The sequence below is a fragment of the Eriocheir sinensis genome, chromosome 45 (genome assembly GCF_024679095.1).
Source record: "Eriocheir sinensis breed Jianghai 21 chromosome 45, ASM2467909v1, whole genome shotgun sequence".
In the NCBI taxonomy this organism is placed as follows: Eukaryota; Metazoa; Arthropoda; class Malacostraca; order Decapoda; family Varunidae; genus Eriocheir; species Eriocheir sinensis.
Window position 1 is genome coordinate 6,983,505 of NC_066553.1, and position 14,562 is coordinate 6,998,066.

At 40.8% G+C, this 14,562-nt stretch overlaps 1 protein-coding gene across 1 annotated transcript in view; it reads right to left on the reverse strand.

Annotated features, from left to right (window-relative positions):
- The window catches only part of LOC126980686 (hemicentin-1-like), an 83,059-nt gene extending 75,886 nt beyond the window's left edge, over positions 1 to 7,173 (reverse strand). Inside the window, exon 1 of the mRNA XM_050830811.1 lies at positions 6,909 to 7,173. The gene's annotated coding sequence lies outside the window, so the exon portion shown is untranslated. The remainder of the gene's footprint in view (positions 1 to 6,908) is intronic.
- Between the last annotated feature and the right edge of the window lie 7,389 nt (positions 7,174 to 14,562).

Here is a 14,562-nt window from a genome sequence, read left to right on the forward strand (position 1 = left end):
AAAATAACACCTCGATTAGCACAATTTCCCCTTTCTCCTCCACCGCCGCTGTCTGCCTACCTGTCTCTTTCCATTTGTGTGTTTACCGTTCTTTTCCCGTCCCCATTTGCCAGGTTGTCTCTCTGTCTTCGTCTGGCTGTCCGCGGTGGTAGTAGTGCTCTGCTGCGGTCTTTAAGAGTATTTCGTTTCTTTTCGCTCATCCTTCCGCAATTATCCTTTTCGAGTCCCTCCGCGCATGCCCCGACTGTCATCATTCTGCCAGTTCGTCCCGCCTTCCTCTCTTTCCCTGCTCAAATTTCCTGTTTTGTTCCCTCGCCTTATGACTTATTGTGAATGCTGCACTTTCTTCTCCTTCCCCGTTTTTTTTTCTTCTGTTTGACATGTCTTCGTGTATCCCATCTTTTTTTTCCTTCATTTTATTACTTATTTTGAATCCTGCCCCGTTTTTCTCATTGCCTGTTTCTTTCCTCCGTTTAACATGTCTCCGTGTATGCCATCTTTTCTTTTTTTTCCTTCATTTTATTACTTATTTTGAATCCTGCCCCGTTTTTCTCATTGCCTGTTTCTTTCCTCTGTTTAACATGTCTCCGTGTATGCCATCTCTTCTTTTTTTTTCCTTCATTTTATTACTTATTTTGAATCCTGCCCCGTTTTTCTCATTGCCTGTTTTTTTCCTCTGTTTAACATGCCTCCGTGTATGCCATCCTTTCTTTTTTTTCCCTCACTTTATTACTTATTTTGAATCCTGCCCCGTTTTTCTCATTGCCTGTTTCTTTCCTCCGTTTAACATGCCTCTGTCTGTCCCATCTTTTCTGATTTGTTTCCTCGTTTTATGACTTTTTTTTAATCCTGCCCCGTTTGCCTCTCTGTATCATATATTTTCTGTTTTCTCCTCATTTTATTACTTATTTTCAATCCTGCTCTTCCTTTTCACTCCTTGTTTCTTCCCTTAACTCACTTCTGTGTATCTCATGTTTTCCTCTTACGTTCCAGTATTTTCTTTTTCTTATCATTCCTCTCTTATCCAATTCTTTCTTTCCATTTATTCTTTCCATTTTCTTTCATTTTATTATCTCTCATCCCTTCTTGCAATTTATTTACTCAATTCTTCATTCCATTTACTTTTCTTACATTTATTTTCTGTATCATCCTTTTGTTTCATTTCCCAGTATTTTCCTTCTTGTTATTTCTCTTTCCCCTTCCCTTCCACCCTTTTACTTTCTCGTCAGCTTCAAGCACACTCCCTTCGCTTTGTCAGCTCCCGAAGCCATGGGCAAAGGCGTCTGACATTCATTCCTCAACACTGTAACACGTTCTCGTATCCCTGAACTCTCCTTGTCCTCTACTCCTAAGCCTTTTCCTCCGTTTGACCTTGCCGTATCACGCGTCGGAGATGGAGCTGCCAAAGTGGATGTGCGGTGTCTTGCTTTTCTTTTTCGCGACTGTCTGCGTATGAAGTTCTGAGGTTCTTAGTGTGTAGTTTCGAGGGCGTCTGCGTATAATATTTATTGCTTCGCCAAAGAATACCTTGATGGTACTTCAAGTGGTTGCGACGGGAAGATGGAAACTTGAAGGTACTGGTTACGTAAAAGAGAAAAGCTCGACTGGTTTCGAAAATTATGTGGTGGTTATGATCATTAGGAGGGGGAGGATGTCGATAATGATGACGATGATACTGTAGAGGAAGAACAAAAAGAACAGGAAGAAAAAAAAATACCCGTATAATATTATTGCTCCTAATACAACTACTGATACTGCTGCTGCTATTAATTCTACTGCCACAACTACTATACTACTACCACTACTACTGCTGCTACTACTACTTATATCACTGCTACCATTACAATTCCGTGCATTATCCTTTCAACATTACGGACTAAACTGAGACAATGAAAACATAACAAACAATAACAGAAAAGGACACACACACACACACACACACACACACACACACACACACACACACACTAACGCAGCAGCACATTCACTAGGTAGCGCCCGCCGCCAGCCATCGACCTAGACGTGGGGACTAGCGCTTAAATTCACCGCGACTCGCTTCCGTCACTTTCCTCTCTGCCGCACACGACCCCTGACCGCGCGCCGCACCACACACGCCACGGCCACTACTTCATTTCGTAGTATAATTCTAGGCATCGATGGAGTTTGATGTAGACTTTAAAAAAAATCGATATATTTTTTCACAAACTTCAATATGAAAAAAAAAAGTATATTACCGAAGTATATTGATGAAGTAGCGGAGAATTAGATGGTACACAGCATGCATAAAAAGTTCTCAACACACACACACACACACACACACACACACACACACACACACTAGCACACTCCAAAACACGCATAATCAACCAAGCATCATGACTCAAAGAAACACACCACGCATAAACGGTCACAATCAAGCACACCAAACATATGACACACCGAACAAGAGGCTGTGGGCTCAGGTGGGCGGCGTAATAGAACACCAAAGATATGACGCAGAATCGACAGGGCCGCGGCATATTGAGGCTACACGGCAGATGGAGGAGTCAGGCCATTCCTCTGCAGCGGCTTGTGAGCGGCAGGAAAGGCTGGTTCATGGCTGCTGTGCTTCATTGGCAGGGCCGTAATGGACCTGAGTTATTGTCCCTTAACCCATCCCAGGTGCCCGCTTGTCTCTTTTCTCTTCCCGCCGCTGCGTTTCCTTTCATTCCGCCGCTAACTCGCGGGTCGCGGCGGGAGACGAAATGCGATGACCACTTCAGGTTCAACAAGTTGCCATTGATGTTGTCTGCGTCTGTCTGTTTTGGCACTGCCCGAAAATCTTGATTCTCGCGATATTACAGCTGTAGTAAAGTGGAAGCATATTGCAATATACGCCGCTATCTACTATATTGGATGTGTTCACTTTTTGCAGCATTCCTGTTTCTTTTCTTTTTTTACAGCAGAGGAGACAGTGCAAGGGCGTAAAAAAAAAAGAAAATAATAATGAAAAAAAAAAGCCCGCTACTTACTGCTCCCAAATAGAGTAGAGTGGCCAAAAAGAGAATGATGTGTGATGTTTGATGTACGCTCCTTCATCACTTCATGCGGGCACTAGATGTTGGGTTATTTACTTATACACTTATACGTACTTTCTCTTATATCTTTGAGCATTTACTGTTGCAAATACTGATCAATATCACAAGTAACAAAATTGGAATTAACTCCTTTTATCTGGATCTCAGTGGTTTGTAAACTATCTCACATGACGCCACGTTTCAGCTTTTGCGTAACTTTTACATCCCTCATTTTTTTTGTTTTAATCATATTTTCCTCTATTGCTAATCTCGGTCTTAGGTTGGTATTCTTAGACAGTTCCGACTATCACTTCAACTATTTCCAAAGGCCAAAAATGAGACCAGCCGGGTTCTAATGAGTGTTTTTGTAGGTTCATGCCACAGAAGGGTCAAACTACCACTAGGGTCAATAAATTACCCGTGGAAATGCCCGAAACTCCTACGAAAGCTTTGTCAAATAGTGTGTTGGGGCGCCGGAGTGTTTAACAATACGGCCCCCAGTCTCATATCACCTGCCACACCGCCACTTATCACGCTGCCGTCAAAACGCGTTATTCGATACACAGCAGAGCCACACTTAGCTGCGGCACTAATAGAAAAGGGGCAATATTAAATAACTTCTTTATGCATTTTACGCATCTAGAAACTCAAAGGAAAATATTTTAAAAAGTTGATTACGAGAACACCTGTTAATACATTAGCGCAAGTTAATTAACAAACACAGGTGAACAGGATGAAGGATGGGTGGGTGGGAGTGCCTCGAGCGAATCATCTGATACCTCCGACCACCCACCGATACCAGTCAGTGTGGGGCGCATCAGGTGTGCAAGGCTCGTAAATAAAAACGAAGTAATACGATAAGCGGTTAGCCGTGATTGACGGACTTGGGTTTCATGGAAGTAAAGAAATTCCAACCGGAGTGATTCCTGTCGTATATATAGTTATATTACTCCTGTTTTGTCCAAGGATTGCAATTGTGGCTTATGATTACATTTTTCTAAAATCCACCTTATGTCCACCAGTTTTTTATTTTATTTTAACCGCTGCTTTATCTGTTTATACAGTCTTTTTCTGTGACAAAAAAATTAATAAAGTTTATGTAGAACCTACATAATAACGACGATTGATAAACATTATCACTAAACAAACATCAAGGGTCGCCTTTCTCTTCCCCTGCTCACGGCGCCTTCAAATTTCAAACAATTAGCCAAGTTGCCGCGAGAATTAGATCCTAGTTACCACAGAATTTATGTACGCAGAGATGACAAAATCATTATGGTAGATTAAATCTCTCTCTCTCTCTCTCTCTCTCTCTCTCTCTCTCTCTCTCTCTCTCTCTCACTTAACAAACTCTCTTCCTCCGCTCCTTAACGGGATAAAGCCCGACTCGGCGTTTCATAAGGAAAAGCAGCATTAGCTTATTAGGCGCGCGGGCTTGCCGGGCTCCACGTCTCGGCGCGGCGAACGATTCCCGCTGAGACGCCGCCCGATTCCCCCCACAGCCCCGAAAAATTACGTCCCTGATACTGTCTCGCGTATGAAGAATTTCATCTTCAGTTTACTGCCTCAGGGATTACGACGTTATTCGCAACTTAAGTCGATCTTTAGTAGGGGAAAGAATGCTGATGATATCGCGACGCTATTATAATAATGTGGGAAAAAAATCTAAATGGGTTTAGTGTTTGGATAATGGGATTGTGAATGGTGACGTCAAGCTCCAGTAAGGAGAAAATAACAACATTATCACGGCGCTGTTATTCTAATATGTAAAGAACGACTCATAACAAAAAACGAGATTTATTTTCACGATGAAATTTCATCAACGTAGTGACGCCCACAGAACTGGGTCAATACTGGTCGTGGCCAGCCATTCAGGGTCCTCTGCCTCACCACACACACACACACACACACACACACACACACACTCCCTTGCCGTCCTGTAATCAAGCTGAAGCAGCCCAGTATAAGGTCACACAGACATGCACACTGGCAGCGTCGAGTCATTTCCTTATCGCAGGTAATCTTCGGGGCTTGCGGGTGGTCCTGAGGGAGCCGGCGCGGAGGCAGCCCCGCCACGCCACGCCCCTGGGAGATATTAACCCGCCCGGCTAAAGGTTGGACTTGCTGGCTGGATAAAGATTAATGAAAAAAGATGATACGGAGACTCCAGGGGTTTGAGTAATAAATGTTTTGCTGTCATATGACCAAAACCACATCTGCGAACCTATTACCAATTTGCTGTTAAGAAAGGAAGTGTTATGTATCTTGATGATACGAAAATTACGGGGAGGAGTGGTGAAGAAAGCTGTATTATCAGTAACATACCAAGAGGGATATTTTGCATAGTGTAGGCGACTATTATGACTAATAGACAAAATAATGTTGTCAGGACTTCATAGATTAGCGGGGGTTTAGTAAAGATACCGAAAACTGTAAACGTGAATTACTAGAGGTGAAGATACTATGGCCAGGACTTACTTACGGAGGTTGGCGAGGGATGAGTAATGCTGCTTTGACATTAGCAGGCCAAAACTGTTGAGGATATTGCGAACTGCGGTAGGCTAAAAGGTGACTTAATGGAAGTGAAAATAATGTGATCAGGACTTCGTTACGGAGATTGGCGAGAGATGAGTAAAACTCCATTGCCCAAACGAACGTTCATCGCAAACCATGGGCGACTTATAAACTTCATGTAAGAATAAATCATGTGGTCAAACCTTTGATGACGAGGAATGTCTGGTGAAGTAACCAAAAGCAATGCGTTGCAGACGAAAGTCATGAGGGAAAGACTTGCCTATAGAGGAGAGTGGCGAGAGCCGAATATTGCTGTACTGACTTGTGACCACAAACATATTCTTACAAACCGTGTGTGGCTGAAAAAGTAAATCAATGAAGAGTATGGTAATGAAATAGCGAGACTGGCAATGGTTGAGTAAATCTGTCTTGCCAAACACAGACTTGAAACCGTAAATTGCGAGCCGTGAGTTACTAAGCGATGATATAATGGAGAAAAATCATTGCGATCAGTTAAGACGATCACCGAGGGTTGAGTAAATTTGTGTTACCATTGACATACCGAACTCCCTTTACTCCGAGCCGAAGATGACAGGTAGAGCGGGCATTACTTATAAGTTATAATAACGTGGTCAGGACTTGGTTAGGAAAATGGCGAGTGTTAGGTAAATCTTGCCAACAGACTGGTTACCATATACTGTGAAGCGCGGGCGACCAGCAGGAGTGAATTTGTGGAGAAAGTAATAAAATCAGAACTTTGTTAGTGTCCGGCGGTGTAATGATACGAAACACTAATCTGAGGAGAACCTTTTGAGGATCGGTGAACGGAGACCAAATAGTAATACATGCGCGAAGTCATCTTGCTTGAGTAGCGTCCTTCCCTTTCATGAAGATTTTTACTTTGCCGTGTTTTTATCCAAAACCTTTGTGCTCTTATTGATTCATTATATACATTGTTCCACTTTCTCTGTATTCTTATGTGAGCGTAACAGCAAGATCGTACAGCGTGGAGTGGCGCGGCTGCCGCACCAATGTGTCAACACTCCAGGCTCGTGACGCCGATTTGTCGTCTTGCTGAGAAACGGCCGTCACGTCTGTTAGCGAGATTAGCAGCGAGGGATGTAAAGGCTTTTTTCTCCCATTAGCTGATTACGAGCAAGCGACGGTAATATGCCCGAAAGTGTTTGGTGCGCGGAACAGGAAAACTTGAAGTAATGCTTGAGAAAGTTTAAAATCATCCACAGCCGGCCAACACCCGCCGCCGGGGACGCCAAAAAGAAAGAAAAAAATAGTCACGGCAGAGAAAAGTAAAGCGCATAATATATCACTGATACTTACTGTTTGATGAATACTTCTTGGCGTAGATAAATGGTCAAACAACTTTTTTTTTTTCAATCAGACTTCAAATAAATTTTTAGAATGAAATTTACATATTACCGTCGACTACTGTGTATCATAAATAATGTGTGGAATGATTTTTCAGTGTCACTTGTTTTTCTACTCTCTGGCCATCCAATGAGTCATTCAAAGACTCAGCCAGAAGTTTGTGCGAGTGAAGGCCACCAGCCCGGCGCGCATAACACACGATCAGCAGCTGCCGCACCTCACTGAGGAAGAACGGCTCGCGCCCCGCCTCGCCCGCCACCCCTGCTGCCGGCCGACGGGAAAAACATCGTGCAGGCCAGGTTTTATTTCAGAGTTGAAAATTACCTGAATACTTCATAAACACCAACTTCAAAAGCAAAATTCACTGTGTGTGTGTGTGTGTGTGTGTGTGTGTGTGTGTGTCACGCAGTACAAACCTGATAGTTTTTCCTGCAGTAGTTGTCCACCTGGTGCCCGTCTCTGTGGTTACATACATCAATCTGTTCTTTTTTCATATATTTTATTGTGGTAAAGGAGGCAGCTCAAGGGCAAAAAAGAAAAGAAAAAAGCCCGATGACAAGTTCACGTCCAGCAATCCTTCCTGCTGCTTGGAGAGAGAGGAAACGGGTGGATGTGTGTCCCCATTATGTTATTATTATTATTATTATTATTATTATTATTATTATTATTATTATTATTATTATTATTATTATAAGAGGGGAAACAGGTAGAGAGAGAAGAGTGCGGAGGCTATTAGCTGCCTTCTCAGCCGTCCCCAAACACCTGAGGAGCCAAGATACTAGAGAAAATAAAGTGAAATCGTTGAGAGCGAAGGAGAAAGAGGACGAGAGATTTTAGAATATTACCAAAGTGGAACGACAGAGGGGCAGGGTAATAAGTATCTTAAATCGAAAGTAGATGACTATATGCTTTTCAAAGATTGCAAAGGTTTCTATGTGACTACAGTTTCAACGACGACGACAACGATGACACGAAGAGGAAAGCGAACAGCGATGACACAGAAGAGGAAGGCGAACAGCGATGAAAGTGACGAGGAAAACGGACAACGGTAACAAGAAATCCAGCATCAACTGCGAAACCAAAAGTGACGATGATAAAGATGATGATTATGTGCTTTCAGAATATTATAAAGGATGGCTGCGTGTTCATAAATGACCGAAAGAAAGTGGCCGTGTATCCCCAAAAGGTAAATAAAAAAAATGCTTGGGGATACGTCTTAGAAAACCAACAAGGAATTACTTCACCTCCACCACGACCATTAGCGATCACCCACCACGGCCTTGGCGCCCTCGACATTCACCAACACTTCGATATTGCAAACAACAACCGCAAGTATAAAGGTGACTACGATTACGACGACAACGATGACAACGACGAGGAAAACGAACAACGATAACAGCAAAGCCATCAGCAGCGGTGAACCCAACAGCGACAATGAAATCAACAGCAACACACAAATATTCATCCTATATAATTATCACCTTTGTCGTTACCTTCATACATTACTGACAATAGCTGGAGCAGTATTTATTTATAACACACACACACACACACACACACACACACACACACACACACACACACACACGCACACGGCACGTAGTGTATACAGTTTCATCAGCCCAGTTAATCACAAGCGGACGCAATGAACAATACACGTGGAAACTGTGAAAAAAATAACTGATAACAATTTCCAATTTCATATAACAGTGATCATTGAATTTGCATAACGTCGATACATTATATTTAACAAATATTGCATTAATATTTATGTATGAGGCCTCCTTGATTTGGACGACAAAAATTATGGTGATGGCTTCAGTGATGATGGTGCTGTGATAATATTAATAATAATGATGATACCAATAATAACAATAATAATATTAATAATAATAATAACGGTAAAATAATAATGATAATAATAATAATAATAATAATAATAATAATAATAATAATAATAATAATAATAATAATAATAATAATAATTATTATTTTTATTATTATTATTATTATTATTATTATTATTATTATTATTATTATTATTATTATTATTATTATTATTATTATTATTACACTGGGTTACAATAAGAAAATGTAAGTTATTTAATTTTTTTTCAACTAATTTAGGACAAATTTGCACCGCTGAATCCGAAAATGGCACCCGTTTCTCTCGATCAGGTCAGGTTCTTGTGCTAAGTCGATTTTTAAAGAATCCGATCGTATAACTAAATCGATTACATTTTTGTGACATTTTCGGTTTATTTTTGTTTATATTTCTCATCCGAAATCGGTTTTTAAGATAAAAAAAAAAAAGCGTTTTTTAACACAATCCATTAATTAAATGTTACTAAAATTGATAAGTGTACACTGAATAGTAGACATTGATAAAGGTAAGTACATGAAAATTGGATATTAGGTCATCATTGTTCAAAATTCAGGGCATGAACTTTCGTTTCTTCGAACTCCTAGAATGCTTAGCGGTAGGGATGTCTCTCTTCAGAGTCCAACAGTAATCAGCCATCATGACTGCATCCAAGCGTCCCTGGTACCTGGTCTCCATCTCTTCCATGTCCTGATGGAGTCTCTCCCCCTGCTCGTCGCTTATTGATCCCAGATTCTCAGGAAACCGATCCATATGCGAGAATAATTAATGCATTCTGATGCTCATGTTGCATCCGAGGTTTCTGAAAGCAGTCAGCATATTGGCGACAAGTTCTGCTTAGTTCCTGGCCTTCTTGTTGCCAATAAAGTTCTTCGCGACAAGAACAAAAGCCTTCCACGCTTCCAGTTCCACTTCGTTCATTGAGTCTCCAAACTCTGGATCTCTGATGAGCTGACGGAGTTGAGGACCGTCAAAGATGCTAGCTTTCAACTTCTCCATGGTCAATCCTGGAAAAGCGTGGCACAAGTAAGGGAAGCAGCCGCCATCCTTGTCCTGAGCTTTGGTAAACTGTTTGATCAAGCCAAGCTTGATGTGCAGCGGTGGGAAGAGTATTCTGTCTCTGTCCACCAGAGGGTTGTTTATGACTTTCCTTGATCTGCAAGGCACCAATTCCTCCCGTACAGGCCAGTCCTTCTTCCTGTAATGCTGAGCTTTGTCCCTGCTATCCCACATGCATAGAAAGCACGGCTACTAGGTGAATCCGGACTGTTGTCCCAACAAAATACAAAAAATTCCAGTTGGTAAAAAATTGGCGCATGTAAACTTCAGAATTTGTTTATTTAAAGAAATTAAAAAGAATTTTGCCTCATGTAAATATAAAATACCCGTACGTGCAAAAAGAAAAAAAACGTAATAAACATCATGTGGCGATTGATGAAAAAGTTGACATGATTGAGCAAAACCAATGTGATCTTTTGGATTCAGAACATCAAAATTGTCCTAAATCAGCTTCAAAAACTTAGACGATAAATTTGTTGTTAGCCAGTGTTATTATTATTATTATTATTATTATTATTATTATTATTATTATTATTATTATTATTATTATTATTATTATTATCATCATCACCATCATTTTATTATTATTATTTACATTATTATTGTTTTATTATTATTATTTTTATTTTTATTATTATTGATTATCAGTAGTAGTAGTAGTAGTAGTAGTAGTGTTATTCATATTCTTTTTATAGTTACTATCATTATCACGCGCTTCGCTGAGGATAATAATATTCACATTCCGTCGTGCTCATTGTTTTTTTTTCTGTATTTTTCTGTTATCAAATGTTATCAAATAAAACTCGATTAACTTCTTGTCATCAAATTGGTATAAAAAAACCATCTTGGAGTGAAAGCTCCACAAAGATAAAAAAAAAACAGGAAGATCCAACAAAAAATTGACGTCATGGAGGCGAATGAACAGTGAAAATGGAATCAACAAATGAACCATCGCATCCGTTTGGGAAAAACCCGCCTCTGTTTCGAGGGCACGCCGTGATTGCGTCCACCAGTGTCCTGGCGTGTCCAGGGGGACGGTCAGGTCCCATTCTTGCAGATTCTTAGAAAACTTACCGAGTGATGGCTATCATCAAAATCATATTTTGGCAAATACTGTTTGCAACACGCCCTTCATGGGGGGAAGCGAGGGAATACGCTATTTAATTATTTTAGGACAGAGGAACATTTTTCACAGTAAAAGAAACATTTGCAGGGCTCATATTACTGAAAGGGCTGGGCGTTGCTGCCGTGCAGAGGAAAGTACAATGTCCGAATGGAGTCTTTTAACTGTTTAGAACTGTCTTGATACTCAGGCCATGAGAAGAGGGAAATGCAGATAAAAGAAGACTGTTCCAGAGTTTACCAGTGCACTGGATGAAAAAATGATAATGCTGATTAACATTAGTGATTTGTATATCATCGGGATGAGCTGGCTGGTCTTGGGGCCGCGGGAGGGATAGAGCCATGCAGTTAGCAAGCGCAGAAGAGCAGTTAACATGAAATTATCGATAGAAGATTGAAAGTCAATATTATGACGGAATTTAAGTGGTAAGAGTGTCAATTAGAGGTAGATTTATTGATCTTCTCGTGTTAAAGTTCCTAGTGCAAGAGTTACCCAGTATATTTTTCTTTTATTTCATCCCTGTCACTAATAAACTCTGAAACAGCCTTTATTTGGGTGGATTGTCTCCTTGCTACGACTAAGTGCAGAAAAAATCACAACAAAGCAACTACACATTGAATAATAATAAAGTTCTTGGCCATTCCACCTGCGAAGTGGATTTGAGTCTGCTAGTGAGCTCTGTTCTTTGACCCAGGAGTTACCTATGAACCGTGCTAATCGTCATAAGATTTGTTGATAGAATTATTCGTAACTGAATCGCAAAAGCTATACTTAAATTGTACAAAATTATATTTAAATTGTGGGGCACTGGTTAGGCCCCACCTACATCATGCCGTCCAATGGTTGTGCCTTATCACAGCAAGAGTTTAGATTCCCTCGAATCAGTATACAGAAAAAGTACGAAAATGATTTATATATTTAGAACCTTACCGTACAGAGGTAAACTAAAGACGTAATATATATTTTTTTGGAAAGGCATAGACTGGCAGGTCATATGATTGTTTTGGGGCGATTGAGATGAGCATTTTTATACTGAAAAAAAGCATCTTTATGTTTATGTTCAAGAAAAAAAATAAGTAAAACCTGGTTCTCGTAGTGAGAAATGGCGGAGTGAATCAAATTAAGCAGATAATGTAGTTGATGCAAACACGATTGTTTGTTTTAAATGAATGTTACATAGATTTATGGATGAGAAAGGGGCTTGGTGGATAACATATTCTCAGCAGCTGCCATTTCTAGGTCGTCTCGCTAATTGTAGTCTCCTCGTACCTTTGTATAATTTTGTGTGCAGTAGTAGTAGTTGTAGAGTGTTTTTTGATAATGTGATAGTAATTTAAGTGGTAAGAGTGTCAGTTAGAGGTAGATTTATTGATCCGAAATTGACCTCTTTTTCGGCCACCTCTTTGGATTCTTTTTAGGAGCAGCAAGTAGCAGGCTTTTTTTTATTATTATTGTTTCCTTTTTTTGTGCCCTTGAGCTGTCTCCATTGTTGTAAAAAAAAATAGTAGATTTCTTTCTATTATATATAAGTGCTTTTTAATTATTATCAAAATTGCGTTTTCCTGTGAAGGGAGTTCCAGTTTCACGGAAGTTTTACTGCCGTGCATTCATCAAGGGGGCCGACATACAGTAAAGTCCTTGTTTTGCCTTGCTCCCTCTCGGACGAATTAAAGATGCACTGTACCCGCCGGCGTGCGTCCCCCCTCCCGTGAGTCCCCTCCACTCCTCACCTTAGCTGGCTCCCTCCTCTCCCCAATCTGATCTCTCGCGCTAGCCTCCCTCACCTCTCCCTCATCTACTCTACTTGTACCTGCACCTCCTTTCCTCTGCTTACACTCACCATCATCTCTTCTTGCACATCCTCCTCCTCCTCCTCTCTCCTGTCTGAATCTTCCCTCTCCTTGCCTTCTGAGGCCCCTTCCTCTCTTGTCAGTTGGGTCCATTCTGCTCCCTATTTACATCTCCTTCTTTGCCTTTCTACCGTACTTAGGCTCCCTCGCTCCACTCCTCCGTCTTTAGGCTGAATTATGAGTATAACTGCGAATTTTATTATTTATCAGGCAAGAAGGAATTACAAACTTTAGCTTCATATTTTCATGAAATATTTGTTTTTCTGAAACAGTGCATTGAATTTTGATATGCACGTTTTTAGTCAATCATGGAGTAAGTATGTTTTGTGACATTATCATGTGAATGTTGTTGGTCATACTTGTTGAAAATTATTTATTGTAGGAAGTGTAATAATATTCCACAACAAAAACTTAATATTTTTAGTTTTATGACCGGAGACTGTAGGAAAGACTTGCTCATGTCGAGGCAGGAAGGAATAAAGTGCTTCCGTGAGTTGTTGGCAGCAGCGAGATCTACCTGTCATCTCTAGGCGCAGCTCCAACAAACCCTCACTTCCTCCACCTGACCCCGTCGACCATGAAGAAAGGCAATTTTAGAAGCTCCTCGTGCCCTCACCTGCCTGAGGAAGAATTTGTTTTTACACTCAACGATGGACATCATACTTCTTTATATATTTTTACGAGTATAATAATGATAAGTGTTGATATTGAATGGATTTTTTTTTTTTTTTTTTTTTTTTTTTTACGTCGTTGCCTGTTGCGCCGGTAGGCATCTTCCTGGTGGGGCCTGATGGTCGGCCCAAGGCTTCTTCCAGGTGGGGCCTGATGGTCAGCCCAGCCCGTTCTGGCGCAGGCGAGTGTTTATAGTGGCGCCATCTTGTGGACGGCTTCCTAGAGTCCGGGTTGATGGGTGGTCTTCAGGACAGCATGTGGGTAGTTTAAGCCACTCGGAGAGAGAGAATCGAGTGGTAGCGAGAGAGAGAGAGCGTCGTCCATCACGCGGTGAATGAGAAGAGTAATGTCGTTTTAGGGTACCGATGTTTAGTGATGCCTGTCTGTTGAAGGTGGGGAAGGGTGTTTCCTTTTTTGTGTGGAGAGAGAGAGAGAGAGAGAGAAAATTGCTTTGTGGCACTGACAGGGATATTATTCTCTATATTTTCCAGTACTTCTGAAGAGACAACTCCTCAACTTTGGCGTTTTTAGGAGCCTAACGTTTGAAGACACTTCGCAGCTCCTTGGAGTCCTCAAGGGTGTCAGGCCTAATGAGGTGGCTCCAGAGTGCCGTCACAAACTGTCACTGCCACTCATGAACGCGCGGCGCCATGCGGATCACACGTAACACTATATATTGCTTTTCTCCATAACAAAAAGCGTACTGCATCTTATTGATCTATTATTCGATCGTTTTATGATGTTTTGCAATTTTTACGATGATTAAGAATGTAAAAATTAATATGTTTAGCTGTTGTGAATTGATAATCTTTGGAAATAGTTTTTTTATCTGAAGGAGCCTGTTCTGGGTACCGAAATATATTTTTTTAGACATTATCGGTGCGGCATTACTGTGTGAAGTAATATATTTTTAGCGTCTAGATCTGGAAACAATAAAAACAAATCTTCCAAACATTGCTCAATTCAAGGAGCTATTTCTGATTTTGGCATCAGATTATCGGAGGCCAACACGTGTATCGC